This window comes from Oncorhynchus mykiss, unplaced genomic scaffold (genome assembly GCF_013265735.2).
Source record: "Oncorhynchus mykiss isolate Arlee unplaced genomic scaffold, USDA_OmykA_1.1 un_scaffold_393, whole genome shotgun sequence".
In the NCBI taxonomy this organism is placed as follows: domain Eukaryota; kingdom Metazoa; phylum Chordata; class Actinopteri; order Salmoniformes; family Salmonidae; genus Oncorhynchus; species Oncorhynchus mykiss.
Window position 1 is genome coordinate 15,001 of NW_023493840.1, and position 22,500 is coordinate 37,500.

Below are 22,500 nucleotides of genomic sequence, written 5' to 3' on the forward strand. Positions count from 1 at the left end.
TGTGTAGTCCTACCTGGCCCAACCCTGACAGGCTGTTTTAGAAGGTGTGTAGTCCTACCTGGCCCAACCCTGACAGGCTGTTTCAGAAGGTGTGTAGTCCTACCTGGCCCAACCCTGACAGGCTGTTTTAGAAGGTGTGTAGTCCTACCTGGCCCAAAGCTGACAGGCTGTTTCAGAAGGTGTGTAGTCCTACCTGGCCCAACCCTGACAGGCTGTTTTAGAAGGTGTGTAGTCCTACCTGGCCCAACCCTGACAGGCTGTTTTAGAAGGTGTGTAGTCCTACCTGGCCCAACCCTGACAGGCTGTTTCAGAAGGTGTGTAGTCCTACCTGGCCCAACCCTGACAGGCTGTTTTAGAAGGTGTGTAGTCCTACCTGGCCCAAAGCTGACAGGCTGTTTCAGAAGGTGTGTAGTCCTACCTGGCCCAACCCTGACAGGCTGTTTTAGAAGGTGTGTAGTCCTACCTGGCCCAAAGCTGACAGGCTGTTTCAGAAGGTGTGTAGTCTCAGAATTACATCAGAGTATCGCTGACCTGTAGGTTGACTCTGTGTGTGAATATCTCTGTATCTAGATGAGTTGCCAGATTGGGTGTTTATCCTGTACCTCTGACGTTTAGGTTAGCGGGGGGTGGATATCTCTGTATCTAGATGAGTTGCCAGATTGGGTGTTTATCCTGTACCTCTGACGTATAGGTTAGCGGGGGTGGATATCTCTGTATCTAGATGAGTTGCCAGATTGGGTGTTTATCCTGTACCTCTGATGTATAGGTTAGCAGGGGGTGGATATCTCTGTATCTAGATGAGTTGCCAGATTGGGTGTTTATCCTGTACCTCTGACGTATAGGTTAGCGGGGGGTGGATATCTCTGTATCTAGATGAGTTGCCAGATTGGGTGTTTATCCTGTACCTCTGACGTATAGGTTAGCGGGGGGTGGATATCTCTGTATCTAGATGAGTTGCCAGATTGGGTGTTTATCCTGTACCTGTGATGTATAGGTTAGCGGGGGGTGGATATCTCTGTATCTAGATGAGTTGCCAGATTGGGTGTTTATCCTGTACCTCTGACGTATAGGTTAGCGGGGGGTGGATATCTCTGTATCTAGATGAGTTGCCAGATTGGGTGTTTATCCTGTACCTCTGACGTATAGGTTAGCAGGGGTGGATATCTCTGTATCTAGATGAGTTGCCAGATTGGGTGTTTATCCTGTACCTCTGACGTATAGGTTAGCGGGGGGTGGATATCTCTGTATCTAGATGAGTTGCCAGATTGGGTGTTTATCCTGTACCTCTGACGTATAGGTTAGCAGGGGTGGATATCTCTGTATCTAGATGAGTTGCCAGATTGGGTGTTTATCCTGTACCTCTGACGTATAGGTTAGCAGGGGTGGATATCTCTGTATCTAGATGAGTTGCCAGATTGGGTGTTTATCCTGTACCTCTGACGTATAGGTTAGCAGGGGTGGAGTAGCGGGTTCCGTCGCTGTTGGTGGCAACACATTCATATTTCCCCTGGTCCTGTTCCTCACTCAACTCTATCTGGAGGGCACCTGGAGGAAGGAGAGGAGGGGGGGGGGGGGGGGAGAGAGAGAGAGAGAGAGAGAGAGAGAGAGAGAGAGAGAGAGAGAGAGAGAGAGAGAGAGAGAGGGGCAGATAGAGAGGGAGAAGGAGAGGGAGAGAGAGGCGAGAAAGACAATTCACTAAAAAGTAGGATATTATAGAGTTGTGTTCCTATACCTCATGGGAAGATGACTTGGGCTTAATTAAAACACAGCCAAAATAAACTGGATCGTATAAGGGGACACAAAACATTTAGTTATCTTTATGGGGAGTTGATCTTCCAAAAAAAATAAAAAAATAAAATTGTATTCAGCCTCTTGAAAATAATAAGAAAAAAAAGCTGAAAGAAATGTCTGAAAAAGGTTTGACAAGCAGCTACAAAATAAGCAAAGAAATATGCAATTCCGCTTAGAGAACAACATTTAGAAATCTCTTTTGCTAAAAATTGAAAGGCAGTTTTATTAGGGAAATCAAAGGTCAAACGTGACTGAAACGTTGCCATGGCAATACGAGATCCCCACCCCCCCGCCCACCCAACAGAATCCACCAATGGGATCAGGAGTGTGATGTCACAGTAACCCCCCCCCCCCCAGCCAATAAAAAAAAAAAGGTTAAGACATCAACCATCCTCCAATGAGGTCACAGGACCAAAACACCAACGGTTAGGCCCCGCCCTGAAGACGGACGGATTAGAGCCGTTTTCCTTCTCCCTGGAAAAAGACAAAGTGTCAAAAAGACAATCAACACCCAGTAAGAAAAATAGGAGGGAGAGAGGAGGAGGGCGTTAAGACAAGATGCACCCAGTAAGAAAAATAGGAGGGAGAGAGGAGGAGGGCGTTAAGACAAGATGCACCCAGTAAGAAAAATAGGAGGGAGAGAGGAGGAGGGCGTTAAGACAATCAATACCCAGTAAGAAAAATAGGAGGGAGAGAGGAGGAGGGCGTTAAGACAATCAATACCCAGTAAGAAAAATAGGAGGGAGAGAGGAGGAGGGCGTTAAGACAAGATGCACCCGGAATTTTTTTTAGCAAAAAAGTGGTTGTTTGGGGGCTTTTCAATATCAGTGGGGGTTAAAGAAAGAGAGAAACAAAAAAAAAGAAATCCAAATACAGGAGTCTGTGTGTGTGGGTTTGTGTGTGTGAAATGTCACCATCTTGATTTTAAGTGCTGAGCAGAATAGTTGGGAGTAAAATAAGACTGAATGCGTGTTCCAATATGGCCCCCTATTCCCTATATATAGTCCCATATGCCCCCTATTCCCGATATAGTCCCATATGGCCCCTATTCCCTATATATAGTCCCATATGGCCCCCTATTCTCTATATAGTCCCATATGGCCCCCTATTCCCGATATAGTCCCATATGGCCCCTATTCCCTATATATAGTCCCATATGGCCCCCTATTCTCTATATAGTCCCATATGGCCTCTATTCCCTATATATAGTCCCATATGGACCCCTATTCCCTATATAGTCCCATGGGGCTGTGGTCAAAACTAGGAATAGTTTGCCCTTTGGAACGTTGCCTGACTCGTTTGATTGGACGAAAATAGACAAAGGCGACAGGAGGATTGTGGTGAGGTCAAGAGTTCAAGACTCCGTCAAGACCCCCCCCAAACCCCCCCCCAAAAAAAGTGAATGAAGAAAAAATAAATCAAAAGGACAAGGAAGTGAAACAGAAGAGACTTGTCTTCTTAGAATCTGATACATTATGACATCATCACAACTTAGAACCACGGCATGACACAACCAGGAAATGACAGCAACGCAATACTATGGAAACCAAAGCAGACAGAGGAGCAAGCTGATAGGATGAAGGGAGTAGGGGAGACCAGGAAGGGGTTTAGGTAATATATCAGGTTAATTAGGATGAAGGGAGTAGGGGAGACCAGGAAGGGGTTTAGGTTATACAGTGCCTTGCGAAAGTATTCAGCCCCCTTGAACTTTGCGACCTTTTGCCACATTTCAGGCTTCAAACATAAGGATATAAAACTGTATTTTTTTGTGAAGAATCAACAACAAGTGGGACACAATCATGAAGTGGAACGACATTTATTGGATATTTCAAACTTTTTTAACAAATCAAAAACTGAAAAATTGGGCGTGCAAAATTATTCAGCCTCTTTACTTTCAGTGCAGCAAACTCTCTTCAGAAGTTCAGTGAGGATCTCTGAATGATGTGTGTAATCAAGTCTCCGTATAAATGCACCTGCACTGTGATAGTCTCAGAGGTCCGTTAAAAGCGCAGAGAGCGTCATGAAGAACAAGGAACACACCAGGCAGGTCCGAGATACTGTTGTGAAGAAGTTTAAAGCCGGATTTGGATACAAAAAGATTTCCCAAGCTTTAAACATCCCAAGGAGCACTGTGCAAGCGATAATATTGAAATGGAAGGAGTATCAGACCACTGCAAATCTACCAAGACCTGGCCGTCCCTCTAAACTTTCAGCTCATACAAGGAGAAGACTGATCAGAGATGCAGCCAAGAGGCCCATGATCACTCTGGATGAACTGCAGAGATCTACAGCTGAGGTGGGAGACTCTGTCCATAGGACAGACAATCAGTCGTATATTGCACAAATCTGGCCTTTATGGAAGAGTGGCAAGAAGAAAGCCATTTCTTAAAGATATCCATAAAAGTGTTGTTTAAAGTTTGCCACAAGCCACCTGGGAGACACACCAAACATGTGGAAGAAGGTGCTCTGGTCAGATGAAACCAAAATTGAACTTTTTGGCAACAATGCAAAACGTTATGTTTGGCGTAAAAGCAACACAGCTCATCACACTGAACACACCATCCCCACTGTCAAACATGGTGGTGGCAGCATCATGGTTTGGGCCTGCTTCAGCAGGAACAGGGAAGATGGTTAAAATTGATGGGAAGATGGATGGAGCCAAATACAGGACCATTCTGGAAGAAAACCTGATGGAGTCTGCAAAAGACCTGAGACTGGGACGGAGATTTGTCTTCCAACAAGACAATGATCCAAAACATAAAGCAAAATCTACAATGGAATGGTTCAAAAATAAACATATCCAGGTGTTAGAATGGCCAAGTTAAAGTCCAGACCTGATTTAAATCGAGAATCTGTGGAAAGAACTGAAAACTGCTGTTCACAAATGCTCTCCATCCAACCTCACTGAGCTCGAGCTGTTTTGCAAGGAGGAATGGGAAAAAACTTCAGTCTCTCGATGTGCAAAACTGATAGAGACATACCCCAAGCGACTTACAGCTGTAATCGCAGCAAAAGGTGGCGCTACAAAGTATTAACTTAAGGGGGCTGAATAATTTTGCACGCACAATTTTTCAGTTTTTGATTTGTTAAAAAAGTTTGAAATATCCAATAAATGTCGTTCCACTTTATGATTGTGTCCCACTTGTTGTTGATTCTTCACAAAAAAATACAGTTTTATATCTTTTTGTTTGAAGCCTGAAATGTGGCAAAAGGTCGCAAGGTTCAAGGGGGCCGAATACTTTCGCAAGGCACTGTATATCAGGTTAATTAGGATGAAGGGAGTAGGGGAGACCAGGAAGGGGTTTAGGTAATATAACAGGTTAATTAGGATGAAGGGAGTAGGGGAGACCAGGAAGGGGTTTAGGTTATATAACAGGTTAATTAGGATGAAGGGAGTAGGGGAGACCAGGAAGGGGTTTAGGTAATATAACAGGTTAATTAGGATGAAGGGAGTAGGGGAGACCAGGAAGGGGTTTAGGTTATATAACAGGTTAATTAGGATGAAGGGAGTAGGGGAGACCAGGAAGGGGTTTAGGTAATATAACAGGTTAATTAGGATGAAGGGAGTAGGGGAGACCAGGAAGGGGTTTAGGTAATATAACAGGTTAATTAGGATGAAGGGAGTAGGGGAGACCAGGAAGGAGTTTAGAGTCATAGAACATGTCACACAATGACAAGGAAGCGATTGATGGGTACTTTGAGTTTCATAGTTAAATGACCGGAACAACGATGGTGGAAATGGAAAAGAGGGACGAGGTCTGTTATCTCTGAATGTGACTCAAATGGCACCTGATTCTCTACACTGTGCACTATATTTTCCCATACACGGCTCATAGGGTTCTGGTCAAAAAGTAGTGCACTATTATAGGGAATACTAGTGCCATTTGGGAAACAGCCTGGTTCTGTGGCGGTCCTCCCAGACAATCGTCTCTTACCTCTTATAGGCGTGCCACCTGATTGGTCAATGAATGCAAATCAGATTAGAGAAGAAGAAGAAATGTTAGTAGGTGGGGAGGGGAGGAAGATAGAAGGAGAGGAAGAGAGGGAAGTAGTTGGCTTTGAGAGGAGAAGAATCACATTAGATACAATTATCAGGTCAATAAAAGAGAGAGAGAGAGATGGAGAGACAGAGAGAGACAGACAGAGATAGACAGAGAGAGAGACAAAGTGAGAGAGAGAGAGAAAGAGAGAGATAGAGACAGAGAGAGCTACAGATATAGATTATTGCAAGTGCCCTGTGTAGTTGTTGTCCATAGGGGAGAATCTATAGGGTCTGGACTGGGTTGATGTCTGGACTGGGTTGGTATCTGGACTGGGTTGGTGTCTGGACTGGGTTGATGTCTGGACTTAGTTGATGTCTGGACTGGGTTGGAATCTGGACTGGGTTGGTGACTGGACTGGGTTGGTATCTGGACTGGGTTGGTGTCTGGACTGGGTTGATGTCTGGACTGGGTTGATGTCTGGACTGGGTTGGAATCTGGACTGGGTTGGTGACTGGACTGGGTTGGTGTCTGGACTGGGTTGGTATGTGGACTGGGTTGGTGTTGGTGTTTGGACTGGGTTGGTATCTGGACTGGGTTGGTATCTGGACTGGGTTGGTGTCTGGACTGGGTTGGTGTTGGTGTCTGGACTGGGTTGATGTCTGGACTGGGTTGGTGTTGGTGTCTGGACTGGGTAGGTGTTGGTGTCTGGACTGGGTTGGTGTCTGGACTGGGTTGGTGTCTGGACTGGGTTGATGTCTGGACTGGGTTGGTGTTGATGTCTGGACTGGGTTGATGTCTGGACTGGGTTGGTGTCTGGACTGGGTTGGTGTCTGGACTGGGTTGATGTCTGGACTGGGTTGGTGTTGATGTCTGGACTGGGTTGATGTCTGGACTGGGTTGATGTCTGGACTGGGTTGGTGTTGGTGTCTGGACTGGGTTGGTGTCTGGTCTGGGTTGGTGTTGGTGTCAGGACTGGGTTGGTGTTGGTGTCTGGACTGGGTTGATGTCTGGACTGGGTTGATGTCTGGGCTTGGTTGGTGTCTGGACTGGGTTGGTGTCTGGACTGGGTTGATGTCTGGACTGGGTTGGTGTTGGTATCTGGACTGGGTTGGTGTCTGGACTGGGTTGGTGTCTGGACTGGGTTGGTATCTGGACTGGGTTGGTGTCTGGACTGGGTTGGTGTCTGGACTGGGTTGGTGTCTGGACTGGGTTGGTGTCTGGACTGGGTTAGTGTCTGGACTGGGTTGGTGTCTGGACTGGGTTGGTGTCTGGACTGGGTTGGTGTCTGGACTGGGTTGGTATCTGGACTGGATTGGTATCTGGACTGGGTTGGTGTCTGGACTGGGTTGGTGTCTGGACTGGGTTGGTATCTGGACTGGGTTGGTGTCTGGACTGGGTTGGTGTCTGGACTGGGTTGGTATCTGGACTGGGTTGGTGTCTGGACTGGGTTGGTATCTGGACTGGGTTGGTATCTGGACTGGGTTGGTATCTGGACTGGGTTGGTGTCTGGACTGGGTTGGTATCTGAACTGGGTTGGTATCTGGACTGGGTTGGTGTCTGGACTGGTTTTTATTTGAGACAGTCATTTACAGTGGAGGGAGTATAGACAGGAAAACACTATACAGTGTTATGGGGGAGTGAATGAGTGAAGGAGAGAGAGATATATTAAGTTAGTGAGTGAATGAGTGAAGGAGAGAGATATATATTAAGTGAGTGAATGAGTGAAGGAGAGAGAGATATATTAAGTGAGTGAATGAGTGAAGGAGAGAGAGATATATTAAGTGAGTGAATGAGTGAAGGAGAGAGAGATATATTAAGTGAGTGAATGAGTGAAGGAGAGAGAGATATATTAAGTGAGTGAATGAGTGAAGGAGAGAGAGATATATTAAGTGAGTGAATGAGTGAGTGAAGGAGATAGATATATATATTTAGTGAGTGAACGAGTGAAGGAGAGAGAGATATATTAAGTGAGTGAAGGAGAGAGAGATATATTACGTGAGTGAATGAGTGAAGGAGAGAGATATATATTAAGTGAGTGAATGAGTGAGTGAAGGAGATAGATATATATATTTAGTGAGTGAACGAGTGAAGGAGAGAGAGATATATTAAGTGAGTGAATGAGTGAAGGAGAGAGAGATATATTAAGTTGGTGAGTGAATGAGTGAAGGAGAGAGAGATATATTACGTGAGTGAATGAGTGAAGGAGAGAGAGATATATTACGTGAGTGAATGAGTGAAGGAGAGAGAGATATATTAAGTGAGTGAATGAGTGAGTGAAGGAGAGAGAGATATATTAAGTGAGTGAATGAGTGAAGGAGAGAGAGATATATTAAGTGAGTGAATGAGTGAAGGAGAGAGAGATATATTAAGTGAGTGAAGGAGAGAGAGATATATTATGTGAGTGAATGAGTGAAGGGGTCAACAGGAGAAAGCATTTTAGTCCAATAGAAAGATGTAGGGTGGTCAAGTGTGTGTTCATACTGTGTGCGTGTGTGTGTGTGTGTGTGTGTGTGTGTGTGTATCTAAGTGTGTGTGACCACAGTGGTCGTTCTCCAACGCATCAGCAATCAGTCAGTGTATGAATACGGTGAGCAGTGAGCGAGCAGCATTAGTGTTGGGTACAGACAGTGTTCTGATCCCAACTGACACCCTATTCCCTATCCAGTGCACTACTTTTGACCAGAGGGCCCTGATGTGTGTAGCACTACATAGGGAATAGGGAGCCGTGAGGGACCACAGTGTGAGACAAAGGAAACAGCAGACAGGTGAGGGGGGGGGGGGGGGGGGGTAGCGATATCTTTCAGAGGTTAAAGCACTTACCAAAGGACTCTGTTGTTTAAGAGAGACACAGAGAGAAGAAGAAACAGCATAGACACAGCATTACAGTCCTTTTCATTAGAGACAGTTACACAACCTTGACTTAACCTTTCAACAACCAGCTGATTGGTCAAATAGAGCGTATGGAGCCGCTGATCAGATGAAACGACAACTATGACTTGTAATTGTTGTCCGATAGCTAAAACTCAAGATCCAACGAGGACGAATAATGTCCAATAATCGGATAATGTAAACATGTATAACTTTAATAAATTGATTTACATTTCTGGTTAGCAGATAGACAAAAATTGAAAAGTGAATAACAGCGATGCTATAATAGTAGTGAGATGTCTTGACAGCAGAGTAATATAACCCGTCCAGTCACAACAGGGGATAGAAATATAAGGGTTCTGAATAAGGAAGTGCCGGGGCTGAGCCAGAGGTAGACAGAGAAGCCAAGGGTCATAGTTCAAACAGAAGCCAGAGGGATTGTGGGTCCAGAGTCTGGCCCAAAGCAGAGGAGAGGGAGGGAGCAAAAATAGCTTTAATAAGAAGTACAGGGAAATTCCAATTCTAATTCTCTTCATTGCGTTCCCATCAGGAAAATCTGGGAGTGGAGTTGGAATTTGGTTTACTTTTCTGAATTGACCGGAATTGAGCCCAACCGATTAGAGGGTGAGGGAGCTAACACTGGAGATGGAGTCTCACACTACTGTGCCTATTCCACACTGAGACCCAAACACAGCGGTTATTCTAATTGGTGGAAGCATCGTTTTGTAAAGGTTAACACAGCAGGATCTTCATTGTCAGAAGGTAGACATTCTGCTATCGTCTAGGTGCAGAGAGGCCTTTTAACATTGTTGTTGTTCTGGCTGCAACAATGAGGCTCACATTGAGGGTCCACCTCTACGGATGACCTTGTAGAGGTCACGAATCAATACGTTTTTTAATGTCTTTTTGTCAACAAAGTCGGCAGACTGGACAAAGTTGAAGGAATCCAAGAAGAGTTGAGAATATGCAGCAGTCATCCAATCACAGCAGTGTTCTACACTGGAGAGGGAGGTGGTTCAGACCAATCACAGCAGTGTTCTACACTGGAGAGGGAGGTGGTTCAGACCAATCACAGCAGTGTTCTACACTGGAGAGGGAGGTGGTTCAGACCAATCACAGCAGTGTTCTACACTGGAGAGGGAGGTGGTTCAGACCAATCACAGCAGTGTTCTACACTGGAGAGGGAGGTGGTTCCGACCAATCACAGCAGTGGTCTATACTGGAGAGGGAGGTGGTTCAGACCAATCACAGCAGTGTTCTACACTGGAGAGGGAGGTGGTTCCGACCAATCACAGCAGTGGTCTATACTGGAGAGGGAGGTGGTTCCGACCAATCACAGCAGTGGTCTATACTGGAGAGGGAGGTGGTTCCGACCAATCACAGCAGTGGTCTATACTGGAGAGGGAGGTGGTTCAGACCAATCACAGCAGTGTTTTACACTGGAGAGGGAGGTGGTTCAGACCAATCACAGCAGTGTTCTACACTGGAGAGGGAGGTGGTTCAGACCAATCACAGCAGTGTTCTACACTGGAGAGGGAGGTGGTTCCGACCAATCACAGCAGTGTTCTACACTGGAGAGGGAGGTGGTTCCGACCAATCACAGCAGTGTTCTACACTGGAGAGGGAGGTGATTCAGACCAATCACAGCAGTGGTCTACACTGGAGAGGGAGGTGGTTCAGACCAATCACAGCAGTGTTCTACACTGGAGAGGGAGGTGGTTCAGACCAATCACAGCAGTGTTCTACACTGGAGAGGGAGGTGGTTCAGACCAATCACAGCAGTGTTCTACACTGGAGAGGGAGGTGGTTCAGACCAATCACAGCAGTGTTCTACACTGGAGAGGGAGGTGGTTCAGACCAATCACAGCAGTGTTCTACACTGGAGAGGGAGGTGGTTCAGACCAATCACAGCAGTGTTCTACACTGGAGAGGGAGGTGGTTCAGACCAATCACAGCAGTGTTCTACACTGGAGAGGGAGGTGGTTCAGACCAATCACAGCAGTGGTCTATACTGGAGAGGGAGGTGGTTCAGACCAATCACAGCAGTGTTCTACACTGGAGAGGGAGGTGGTTCAGACAAGACACCGTACTTCACATTACAATGTACGCAAACATACCGTACATGGAAAGATTTATCTGTATTTTTAGTAAAGGGGAGCTGCTCAGTCACTCCGAGTGTGTCTTATATCATTGCTTAGACCATGGCCTTGGGGTAAGCAGTTTGTTGTTAGATAAAGAGGTAAGTCTGTCACGATGGTGAGTGTGTCTGAAGACCCTCCAGGGTTTGGAGGAAAGCAGAGAGATTAGAGAGAGAGAAAAGCCTTGGACCAGGAACAAAAGGACAGGAGATAGAACAACCATACAACACAATAACTGACATCAACTCACAGGGAGAAAACAAGAGAGAGAGAGAGAGAGAAAGAGAGAGAGAGAGAGGAGAAGAGAGGTGTTTCAATAAAAAGAACAGAACCCCAAACAAAAGAGGAGAAATAGGGAAACAAAAATAAAAGCAGTGAACAGAAGACTAGAAAGAGAAAGAGAGGGAGAACGGAGGACTAGAAAGAGAAAGAGAGGGGGAGTGGAGGACTAGAAAGAGAAAGAGAGGGGGAGTGGAGGACTAGAAAGAGAAAGAGAGGGGGAGAGGAGGACTAGAAAGAGAAAGAGAGGGGGAACGGAGGACTAGAAAGAGAAAGAGAGGGGGAACGGAGGACTAGAAAGAGAAAGAGAGGGGGAGTGGAGGACTAGAAAGAGAAAGAGAGGGGGAGAGGAGGACTAGAAAGAGAAAGAGAGGGGGAACGGAGGACTAGAAAGAGAAAGAGAGGGGGAACGGAGGACTAGAAAGAGAAAGAGAGGGGGAGTGGAGGACTAGAAAGAGAAAGAGAGGGGGAGAGGAGGACTAGAAAGAGAAAGAGAGGGGGAGAGGAGGACTAGAAAGAGAGAGGGAGAGGAGGACTAGAAAGAGAAAGAGGGGGAGCGGAGGACTAGAAAGAGAGAAGGAGAGGAGGACTAGAAAGAGAGGGGGAGCGGAGGACTAGAAAGAGAGAGGAGGACTCGAAAGAGAACGAGAGGGGGAAGAGGAGGACTAGAAAGAGAAAGAGAGGGGGAGAGGAGGACTAGAAAGAGAAAGAGCGGGGGAGAGGAGGACTAGAAAGAGAGAGGGAGAGGAGGACTAGAAAGAGAAAGAGAGGGGGAGCGGAGGACTAGAAAGAGAGGGAGTGGAGGACTAGAAAGAGAAAGAGAGGGGGAGCGGAGGACTAGAAAGAGAAAGAGAGGGGGAGAGGAGGACTAGAAAGAGAAAGACAGGGGGAGCATAGGACTAGAAAGAGAAAGAGAGGGGGAGAGAAGGACTAGAAAGAGAACGAGAGGGGGAGAGGAGGACTAGAAAGAGAAAGAGAGGGGGAGAGGAGGACTAGAAAGAGAAAGAGAGGGGGAGCGGAGGACTAGAAAGAGAAAGAGAGGGGGGAGGAGGACTAGAAAGAGAAAGAGAAAGAGAGGGGGAGAGGAGGATTAGAAAGAGAAAGAGAGAGGGAGCGGAGGACTAGAAAGAGAAAGAGAGGGGGAGTGGAGGACTAGAAAGAGAAAGAGAGGGGGAGTGGAGGACTAGAAAGAGAAAGAGAGGGGGAGAGGAGGACTAGAAAGAGAAAGACAGGGGGAGCGGAGGACTAGAAAGAGAAAGACAGGGGGGAGGAGGACTAGAAAGAGAAAGAGAAAGAGAGGGGGAGAGGAGGACTAGAAAGAGAAAGAGAAGGGGAGTGGAGGACTAGAAAGAGAAAGAGAGGGGGAGAGGAGGACTAGAAAGAGAAAGACAGGGGGAGCGGAGGACTAGAAAGAGAAAGACAGGGGGGAGGAGGACTAGAAAGAGAAAGAGAAAGAGAGGGGGAGAGGAGGACTAGAAAGAGAAAGAGAGGGGGAGAGGAGGACTAGAAAGAGAAAGACAGGGGGAGCGGAGGACTAGAAAGAGAAAGACAGGGGGGAGGAGGACTAGAAAGAGAAAGAGAAAGAGAGGGGGAGAGGAGGACTAGAAAGAGAAAGAGAAGGGGAGCGGAGGACTAGAAAGAGAAAGAGAGTGGGAGAGGAGGACTAGAAAGAGAAAGAGAGGGGGAGCGGAGGACTAGAAAGAGAAAGAGAGTGGGAGAGGAGGACTAGAAAGAGAAAGAGAAGGGGAGCGGAGGACTAGAAAGAGAAAGAGAGTGGGAGAGGAGGACTAGAAAGAGAAAGAGAAAGAGAGGGGGAGAGGAGGACTAGAAAGAGAAAGAGAAGAGAAGTGGAGGACTAGAAAGAGAAAGAGAGTGGGAGAGGAGGACTAGAAAGAGAAAGAGAGGGGGAGCGGAGGACTAGAAAGAGAAAGAGAGTGGGAGAGGAGGACTAGAAAGAGAAAGAGAAGGGGAGCGGAGGACTAGAAAGAGAAAGAGAGTGGGAGAGGAGGACTAGAAAGAGAAAGAGAAAGAGAGGGGGAGCGGAGGACTAGAAAGAGAAAGAGAAGGGGAGTGGAGCACTAGAAAGAGAAAGAGAGGGGGAGAGGAGGACTAGAAAGAGAAAGAGAAGAGAAGTGGAGGACTAGAAAGAGAAAGAGAGTGGGAGAGGAGGACTAGAAAGAGAAAGAGAAGGGGAGCGGAGGACTAGAAAGAGAAAGAGAGGGGGAGAGGAGGACTAGAAAGAGAAAGAGAAGGGGAGCGGAGGACTAGAAAGAGAAAGAGAGTGGGAGCGGAGGACTAGAAAGAGAAAGAGAGTGGGAGAGGAGGACTAGAAAGAGAAAGAGAGGGGGAGCGGAGGACTAGAAAGAGAAAGAGAAGGGGAGCGGAGGACTAGAAAGAGAAAGAGAGTGGGAGAGGAGGACTAGAAAGAGAAAGAGAGGGGGAGCGGAGGACTAGAAAGAGAAAGAGAGGGGGAGCGGAGGACTAGAAAGAGAAAGAGAGTGGGAGAGGAGGACTAGAAAGAGAAAGAGAGGGGGAGCGGAGGACTAGAAAGAGAAAGAGAAGGGGAGCGGAGGACTAGAAAGAGAAAGAGAGTGGGAGAGGAGGACTAGAAAGAGAAAGAGAGGGGGAGCGGAGGACTAGAAAGAGAAAGAGAGGGGGAGAGGAGGAATAGAAAGAGAAAGAGAGGGGGAGCGGAGGAATAGAAAGAGAAAGAGAGGGGGAGAAGAGGACTATAAAGAGAGGGGGAGCGGAGGACTAGAAAGAGAAAGAGAGGGGGAGAGGAGGAAGAGAAAGAGAAAGAGAAAGAGAGGGGGAGCGGAGGACTAGAAAGACAGGGGGAGCGGAGGATTAGAAAGAGAAAGACAGGGGGAGCGGAGGATTAGAAAGAGAAAGACAGGGGGAGCGGAGGATTAGAAAGAGAAAGACAGGGGGAGCGGAGGATTAGAAAGAGAAAGACAGGGGGAGCGGAGGATTAGAAAGAGAAAGACAGGGGGAGCGGAGGACTAGAAAGAGAAAGAGAAGGGGAGCGGAGGACTAGAAAGAGAAAGAGAGTGGGAGAGGAGGACTAGAAAGAGAAAGAGAGGGGGAGCGGAGGACTAGAAAGAGAAAGAGAGGGGGAGAGGAGGAATAGAAAGAGAAAGAGAGGGGGAGCGGAGGAATAGAAAGAGAAAGAGAGGGGGAGAAGAGGACTATAAAGAGAGGGGGAGCGGAGGACTAGAAAGAGAAAGAGAGGGGGAGAGGAGGAAGAGAAAGAGAAAGAGAAAGAGAGGGGGAGCGGAGGACTAGAAAGACAGGGGGAGCGGAGGATTAGAAAGAGAAAGACAGGGGGAGCGGAGGATTAGAAAGAGAAAGACAGGGGGAGCGGAGGATTAGAAAGAGAAAGACAGGGGGAGCGGAGGATTAGAAAGAGAAAGACAGGGGGAGCGGAGGATTAGAAAGAGAAAGACAGGGGGAGCGGAGGATTAGAAAGAGAAAGACAGGGGGAGCGGAGGATTAGAAAGAGAAAGACAGGGGGAGCGGAGGATTAGAAAGAGAAAGACAGGGGGAGCGGAGGATTAGAAAGAGAAAGACAGGGGGAGCGGAGGATTAGAAAGAGAAAGACAGGGGGAGCGGAGGATTAGAAAGAGAAAGACAGGGGGAGCGGAGGATTAGAAAGAGGGGGGAGCAGAGGATTAGAAAGAGGGGGGTAACATTGTGTTGACACTCGTATTTTCCCGCTGATCACTCCATACCTGAACGGAGCTGTTTGATTCGCCCGTTGTTATTGGTGGTGTTGACAGGGAGGAAGTCTTTAAACCAGGTGATTTCTGGGTCGGGGTTGCCGCTAGCAGCACACAGCATGGTGGCCGTTCTAGAGCGTTCAACCACCTTCAGCTGGGGACCCATGTCTATGGTGGGGAACCCCGAGGGGAGCTGATCCTCTGGAGGCGAGAGAGAGAGAGACAGAGAGAGAGAGAGAGACACAGAGAGAGAGAGAGAGAGAGAGAGAGAGACACAGAGAGAGAGACAGAGAGAGAGAGAGAGACACAGAGAGAGAGAGAGAGAGAGAGAGAGAGAGACAGAGAGACACAGACACAGAGAGAGAGAGAGAGAGAGAGAGAGAGAGAGAGAGACAGAGAGACACAGAGACAGAGAGAGAGAGAGAGAGAGAGAGAGAGAGAGAGATAGAGAGACACAGAGAGAGAGATAGAGAGAGACACAAAGAGAGACACAGAGAGATTATTCCGAGATTTGATTAAACTGGGATAGAATCAGAGTAGTGAAGTAAACTGCCAGTCATTCAGTGAGTCATGACTCTCTCTCTGATTCATGAATAAACTGCCCTCATGTTCCAGTCATTCAGTGAGTCATGACTCTCTCTCTGATTCATGAATAAACTGCCCTCATGTTCCAGTGATTCAGTGAGTCATGACTCTCTCTCTGATTCATGAATAAACTGCCCTCATGTTCCAGTGATTCAGTGAGTCATGACTCTCTCTCTGATTCATGAATAAACTGCCCTCATGTTCCAGTGATTCAGTGAGTCATGACTCTCTCTCTGATTCATGAATAAACTGCCCTCATGTTCCAGTGATTCAGTGAGTCATGACTCTCTCTCTCTGATTCATGAATAAACTGCCCTCATGTTCCAGTGATTCAGTGAGTCATGACTCTCTCTCTCTGATTCATGAATAAACTGCCCTCATGTTCCAGTGATTCAGTGAGTCATGACTCTCTCTCTCTGATTCATGAATAAACTGCCCTCATGTTCCAGTGATTCAGTGAGTCATGACTCTCTCTCTCTGATTCATGAATAAACTGCCCTCATGTTCCAGTGATTCAGTGAGTCATGACTCTCTCTCTGATTCATGAATAAATAAAGAATAAAGAGAACAATAAATAGTAGTATAGTATGTTGCAGCCACAGCAGGTCAGTATAGTATAGAATAGAATAGTATAGCATAGTATAGTATAGTATAGTATAGTATAGTATAGAATAGTGTAGCATAGTATAGTATAGTATAGTATAGTATAGTATAGAATAGTGTAGCATAGTATAGTATAGTATAGTATAGTATAGTACAGTATAGCATAGTATAGTATAGCATAGTATAGTACAGTATAGTATAGTATAGCATAGTATAGTACAGTATAGTATAGTATAGCATAGTATAGTACAGTATAGTATAGTATAGTATAGCATAGAATAGTGTAGCATAGTATAGTACAGTATAGTATAGTATAGCATAGTATAGTACAGTATAGTATAGTATAGCATAGTATAGTACAGTATAGTATAGTATAGCATAGTATAGTATAGCATAGAATAGTACAGTATAGTATAGTATAGTATAGTATAGTATAGTATAGCATAGAATAGTGTAGCATAGTATAGTACAGTATAGTATAGTATAGCATAGTATAGTATAGCATAGTATAGTATAGCATAGAATAGTACAGTATAGTATAGTATAGCATAGTATAGTACAGTATAGTATAGTATAGCATAGTATAGTATAGCATAGAATAGTACAGTATAGTATAGTATAGCATAGTATAGTACAGTATAGTATAGCATAGTATAGCATAGAATAGTGTAGCATAGTATAGTACAGTATAGTATAGTATAGCATAGTATAGTACAGTATAGTATAGTATAGTATAGTACAGTATAGTATAGCATAGTATAGTATAGCATAGAATAGTACGGTATAGTATAGTATAGTATAGTATAGTATAGTATAGTATAGCATAGAATAGTGTAGCATAGTATAGTACAGTATAGTATAGTATAGCATAGTATAGTATAGTATAGCATAGTATAGTATAGCATAGAATAGTACAGTATAGTATAGTATAGCATAGTATAGTACAGTATAGTATAGTATAGCATAGTATAGTATAGCATAGAATAGTACAGTATAGTATAGTATAGCATAGTATAGTACAGTATAGTATAGTATAGCATAGTATAGTATAGCATAGAATAGTACAGTATAGTATAGTATAGTATAGTATAGTATAGCATAGAATAGTGTAGCATAGTATAGTACAGTATAGTATAGTATAGCATAGTATAGTATAGCATAGAATAGTACAGTATAGTATAGTATAGTATAGCATAGAATAGTGTAGCATAGTATAGTACAGTATAGTATAGTATAGCATAGTATAGTATAGCATAGAATAGTACAGTATAGTATAGTATAGCATAGTATAGTACAGTATAGTATAGTATAGTATAGTATAGCATAGAATAGTACAGTATAGTATAGTATAGCATAGTATAGTACAGTATAGTATAGTATAGCATAGTATAGTATAGCATAGAATAGTACAGTATAGTATAGTATAGCATAGTATAGTATAGCATAGAATAGTACAGTATAACATAGTGTAGCATAGTATAGTATAACATAGAATAGTATAGTATAGCATAGTATAGTACAGTATAACATAGTGTAGCATAGTATAGTATAGTATAACATAGTGTAGCATAGTACAGTATAACATAGAATAGTATAGTATAGCATAGTATAGTATAGCATAGCATAGAATAGTACAGTATAACATAGTGTAGCATAGCATAGTATAACATAGAATAGTATAGTATAGCATAGAATAGTACAGTATAGTATAGTATAGTATAGAATAGTATAGTATAGTATAGTATAGAATAGTATAGTATAGTATAGTATAGAATAGTATAGTATAGTATAGTATAGCATAGTATAACATAGAATAGTATAGTATAGCATAGAATAGTACAGTATAGTATAGTATAGCATAGTATAGTATAGCATAGAATAGTACAGTATAACATAGTGTAGCATAGCATAGTATAACATAGAATAGTATAGTATAGCATAGAATAGTACAGTATAGTATAGAATAGTATAGTATAGTATAGTATAGAATAGTATAGTATAGTATAGTATAGAATAGTACAGTATAACATAGTGTAGCATAGCATAGTATAACATAGAATAGTATAGTATAGCATAGAATAGTACAGTATAACATAGTGTAGCATAGCATAGTATAACATAGAATAGTATAGTATAGCATAGTATAGTATAGTATAGCATAGAATAGTACAGTATAACATAGTGTAGCATAGCATAGTATAACATAGAATAGTATAGTATAGCATAGTATAGTATAGTATAGCATAGAATAGTACAGTATAACATAGTGTAGCATAGCATAGTATAACATAGAATAGTATAGTATAGCATAGTATAGTATAGCATAGCATAGCATAGTACAGTATAACATAGTGTAGCATAGCATAGTATAACATAGAATAGTATAGTATAGCATAGTATAGTATAGCATAGCATAGCATAGTATAGTATAATACAGTATAGTATAGTATAGTATAGCATAACATAGCATGGTATAGTATAATACAGGATAATATACTATAGTATAGCATAGTATAGCACAGTATAGTAAAGCATTGTACAGTATAGCATAGTATAGTATGGTATAGCATAGTATAGCATAGTATAGCACAGTATAGTATAGTATAGCATAGTATAGCATAGTATAATACAGTATAGTATAGTATGGTATCGTATAGTATAGCACAGTATAGCATAGCATAGTATAGTATAGCATATTATAGCATGGTATAGCATAGTATAGCACAGTATAGTATAGCATAGTATAGCATAGTATGGTATAGTACAGCACAGTACAGTGCATTATAGTATAGTATATGACAGTATAGTATGTTGCAGTGCCACCCCAGGCCAGTATAGTATAGTATAACAAAGTATAGTAGTATAGTACAGCATAGTATGGTAGTATAGTACAGTATAGTATAGGATAGTATAGTATAGTATAACACAGGATAGTATAGTATGGTACAGTATAGCATAGTATAGGATGGTATAGGATAGTGTAGGAAAGTATAGTATAGTATGGTATAGTGGGGTATAGTATAGTGTGCCACAGTGCTAATCCAGGGCAGTATAGTGTAGTATAGTATATCATAGGATAGTATAGCACAGTATAGTACATCAGTATAGTATAGTATAGTAACGTAGTATAGTATAGTATAGCGTAGTAGTATAGAAATATATATATAGTGGTGCAGGGGTATGGTATAGTGCAGTATAGTGTTGTATAGTATGGTGTAGTATAGCATAGTGCGGTGTGGTATGGTGTAGTATAGTGCAGTGTAGAATATTGGTATATACCACACTATGGTATAGTATATTATGGTGTGGTATAGTGTGGTATGGTATAGTGTAGTATAGTATGGTACAGTGTGGTATAGTATAGCACGGGATAGTGTAGTATTGTGCTGTTTAGTGTAGCATGGTACAGCTTAGTATAGTGCAGTATGGTATGGTATAGCATAATATAGTGTAGTATAGTGCGGTATAGTGTAGTATAGTGCTGTATAGTGTAGTATGGTATGATATAGGTTAGTATAGTGTGGTATAGTGCAGTGTAGTGTAGTATATCATAGTATAGTGCTGTATAGTGTAGTATGGTATGATATAGGTTAGTATAGTGTGGTATAGTATATCACAGTGTAGTATAGTGTGATATGGTGTGCTATAGTGTGATATGGTATAGTGTAGTATAGTATAGTGTGGTATAGTATAGCACAGTGTAGTATAGTGTGATATGGTGTGGTGTAGTGCAGTGTAGTGTAGTATATCATAGTGTGGTGTAGTATAGTGTAGTATATCACAGTATGGTGTAGCGTGGTATAGTATAGTGTAGTATAGTATGGTATATTCCGTGTAATATGGTGTAGCATAGTATAGCATAGTGTGGTATAGCGCAGTATGGTATAGTGTAGTATAGTATGGCATAGTGTGGTATAGCGCAGTATAGTATAGTGTAGTATAGTATGGCATAGTGTGGTATAGTGCAGCACAGTGTGGTATAGTGCAGTATATTGTGGTATAGTGTAGCATGGTACAGTATAGTGTGGTATAGTGCAGTACAGTGTTGTACGGTGTAGTATAGTGTGGCGTGGTCTAGTATAATGTGGCGTAGTATAGTGTAGTATAGTGTTATATAGTATGGTATAGTGTAGTATAGTATAGTATGGTATAGTGTAGTATAGTGTAGTATAGTATGGTATAGCGTGTTGCTGTGCTTCCCCAGGTAGATTAAACAGACATTATATCCATTATAATTCTGCTCACTATAAGGCTTTCCAGTACTTATAGCATGAGACTGAAGAGAGGAGAACTGCTGTTCAAAGACTCTCTCCGTCTCTCTCTCTCTTTCTTTCTTTCTCTCTCCACGTCTCTCTCTCTCTCTCTTTCTTTCTCTCTCCACGTCTCTCTCTCTCTTTCTTTCTCTCTCCACGTCTCTCTCTCTCTTTCTTTCTCTCTCCACGACTCTCTCTCTCCCTCTTTATCTCTCTCCCCGTCTCTCTCTCTCTCTTTCTTTCTCTCTCCGCATCTCTCTCTCTCTCTCTCTTTCTTTCTCTCTCCACGACTCTCTCTCTCCCTCTTTATCTCTCTCCCCGTCTCTCTCTCTCTCCCTCTTTTTCTATATTTTTGACATTTTGTCAGGAAATGCAGCTCTGTCTCAGGTTCTGCTGTGGTGCAGTGGTTGCACAGCCTTTCCTCTACAGGGAGCCAGCTTTTCCTGTGTCTACCCTTCTCAATGGCAAGGCTGTGCTCACTGAGCCTGTACTTTGTCAAGGTTTTTCTAAGGTTTTGATCAGTAACCATGGTCAAATATTTAGCCACAGTGTACTGTCGATTTAGGGCCAGATAGCACTGCATTTGGCTTTGTGTTTGTTCTTGTGTTTCCCAATAAGCAATATAGTTTTGTTTTGACTGTGTTGTAATTTGGTTTATTCTGATTGATTGGATGTTCTGGTCCTGAGGCTTCAGTGTGTTAGTAGAACAAGTTTGTGAACTCAGCCCCAGGACCAGCTGGATGAGGGGACTGAGGCTTCAGTGTGTCAGTAGAACAGGTTAGTGAACTCAGCCCCAGGACCAGCTGGATGAGGGGACTGAGGCTTCAGTGTGTTAGTAGAACAGGTTAGTGAACTCAGCCCCAGGACCAGCTGGATGAGGGGACTGAGGCTTCAGCGTGTTAGTAGAACAGGTTTGTGAACTCAGCCCCAGGACCAGCTGGATGAGGGGACTGAGGCTTCAGTGTGTTAGTAGAACAGGTTTGTGAACTCAGCCTCAGGACCAGCTGGATGAGGGGACTCTTTTCTTTGCTCAGCTCTTGGCATTGCAGGGCTTGGTAATGATATGAGAGTGGGTCACTGTATTTTAGATGTTTCCAAAACTTAATTGCTCTTTTTTAAAGTTTTTATTATTAGTGGATATTGGCCTAATTCTGCCCTGCATGCATTGTCTGTAGCTTCCTCTGGACATGTAGGAGAATCTGACAGAACTCTGCATGCAGGGTTTCAATGGGGTGTTTGTCCCATTGGGTGAAATCTTGTTTTGCAAGTGGACCCCACACCTCACTGTCAAAAAGTGCAATTGGTTCAATGACACATTCAATTAGTTTAAGCCACATTTTAATAGGTATATCAATTTGAATTGGCTTTTTAATGGCGTAGAATGACCTGCGTGCTTTCTCTCTCAGCTCATTCACTGCCTCATTAAGGTGTCGAGTTGAGCTTATTTTTAAACCTCACTAATTGTAATGTCTGCAGTACTCTATATATTTTGTACCAATTGAAAACTTTGGTCTAATTCCCTGAGATCTGGATCTTCTCTGGAAAATCATAATTTTAGTATTTTTGGGGTTTACTGCCAGGGCCCAGGTCTGGCAGTACTGCTCTAGCAGGTCCAGGCTCTGCTGTAGGCCATGTGCTGTGGGGGTTTACTGCCAGGGCCCAGGTCTGGTAGTACTGCTCTAGCAGGTCCAGGCTCTGCTCTAGGCCATGTGCTGTGGGGGTTTACTGCCAGGGCCCAGGTCTGGTAGTACTGCTCTAGCAGGTCCAGGCTCTGCTGTAGGCCATGTGCTGTGGGGGTTTACTGCCAGGGCCCAGGTCTGGTAGTACTGCTCTAGCAGGTCCAGGCTCTGCTGTAGGCCATGTGCTGTGGGGGTTTACTGCCAAAGCCCAGGTCTGGTAGTACTGCTCTAGCAGGTCCAGGCTCTGCTCTAGGCCATGTGCTGTGGGGGTTTACTGCCAGGGCCCAGGTCTGGTAGTACTGCTCTAGCAGGTCCAGGCCCTGCTGTAGGCCATGTGCTGTGGGGGTTTACTGCCAGGGCCCAGGTCTGGTAGTACTGCTCTAGCAGGTCCAGGCCCTGCTGTAGGCCATGTGCTGTGGGGGTTTACTGCCAGGGCCCAGGTCTGGTAGTACTGCTCTAGCAGGTCCAGGCCCTGCTGTAGGCCATGTGCTGTGGGGGTTTACTGCCAGGGCCCAGGTCTGGCAGTACTGCTCTAGCAGGTCCAGGCTCTGCTGTAGGCCATGTGCTGTGGGGGTTTACTGCCAGGGCCCAGGTCTGGTAGT

At 44.1% G+C, this 22,500-nt stretch overlaps 1 pseudogene; it reads right to left on the minus strand.

The window, feature by feature from the left end:
- LOC118954887 overlaps positions 1-22,500 on the minus strand; it is a 78,703-nt pseudogene that overhangs the window by 11,575 nt on the left and 44,628 nt on the right.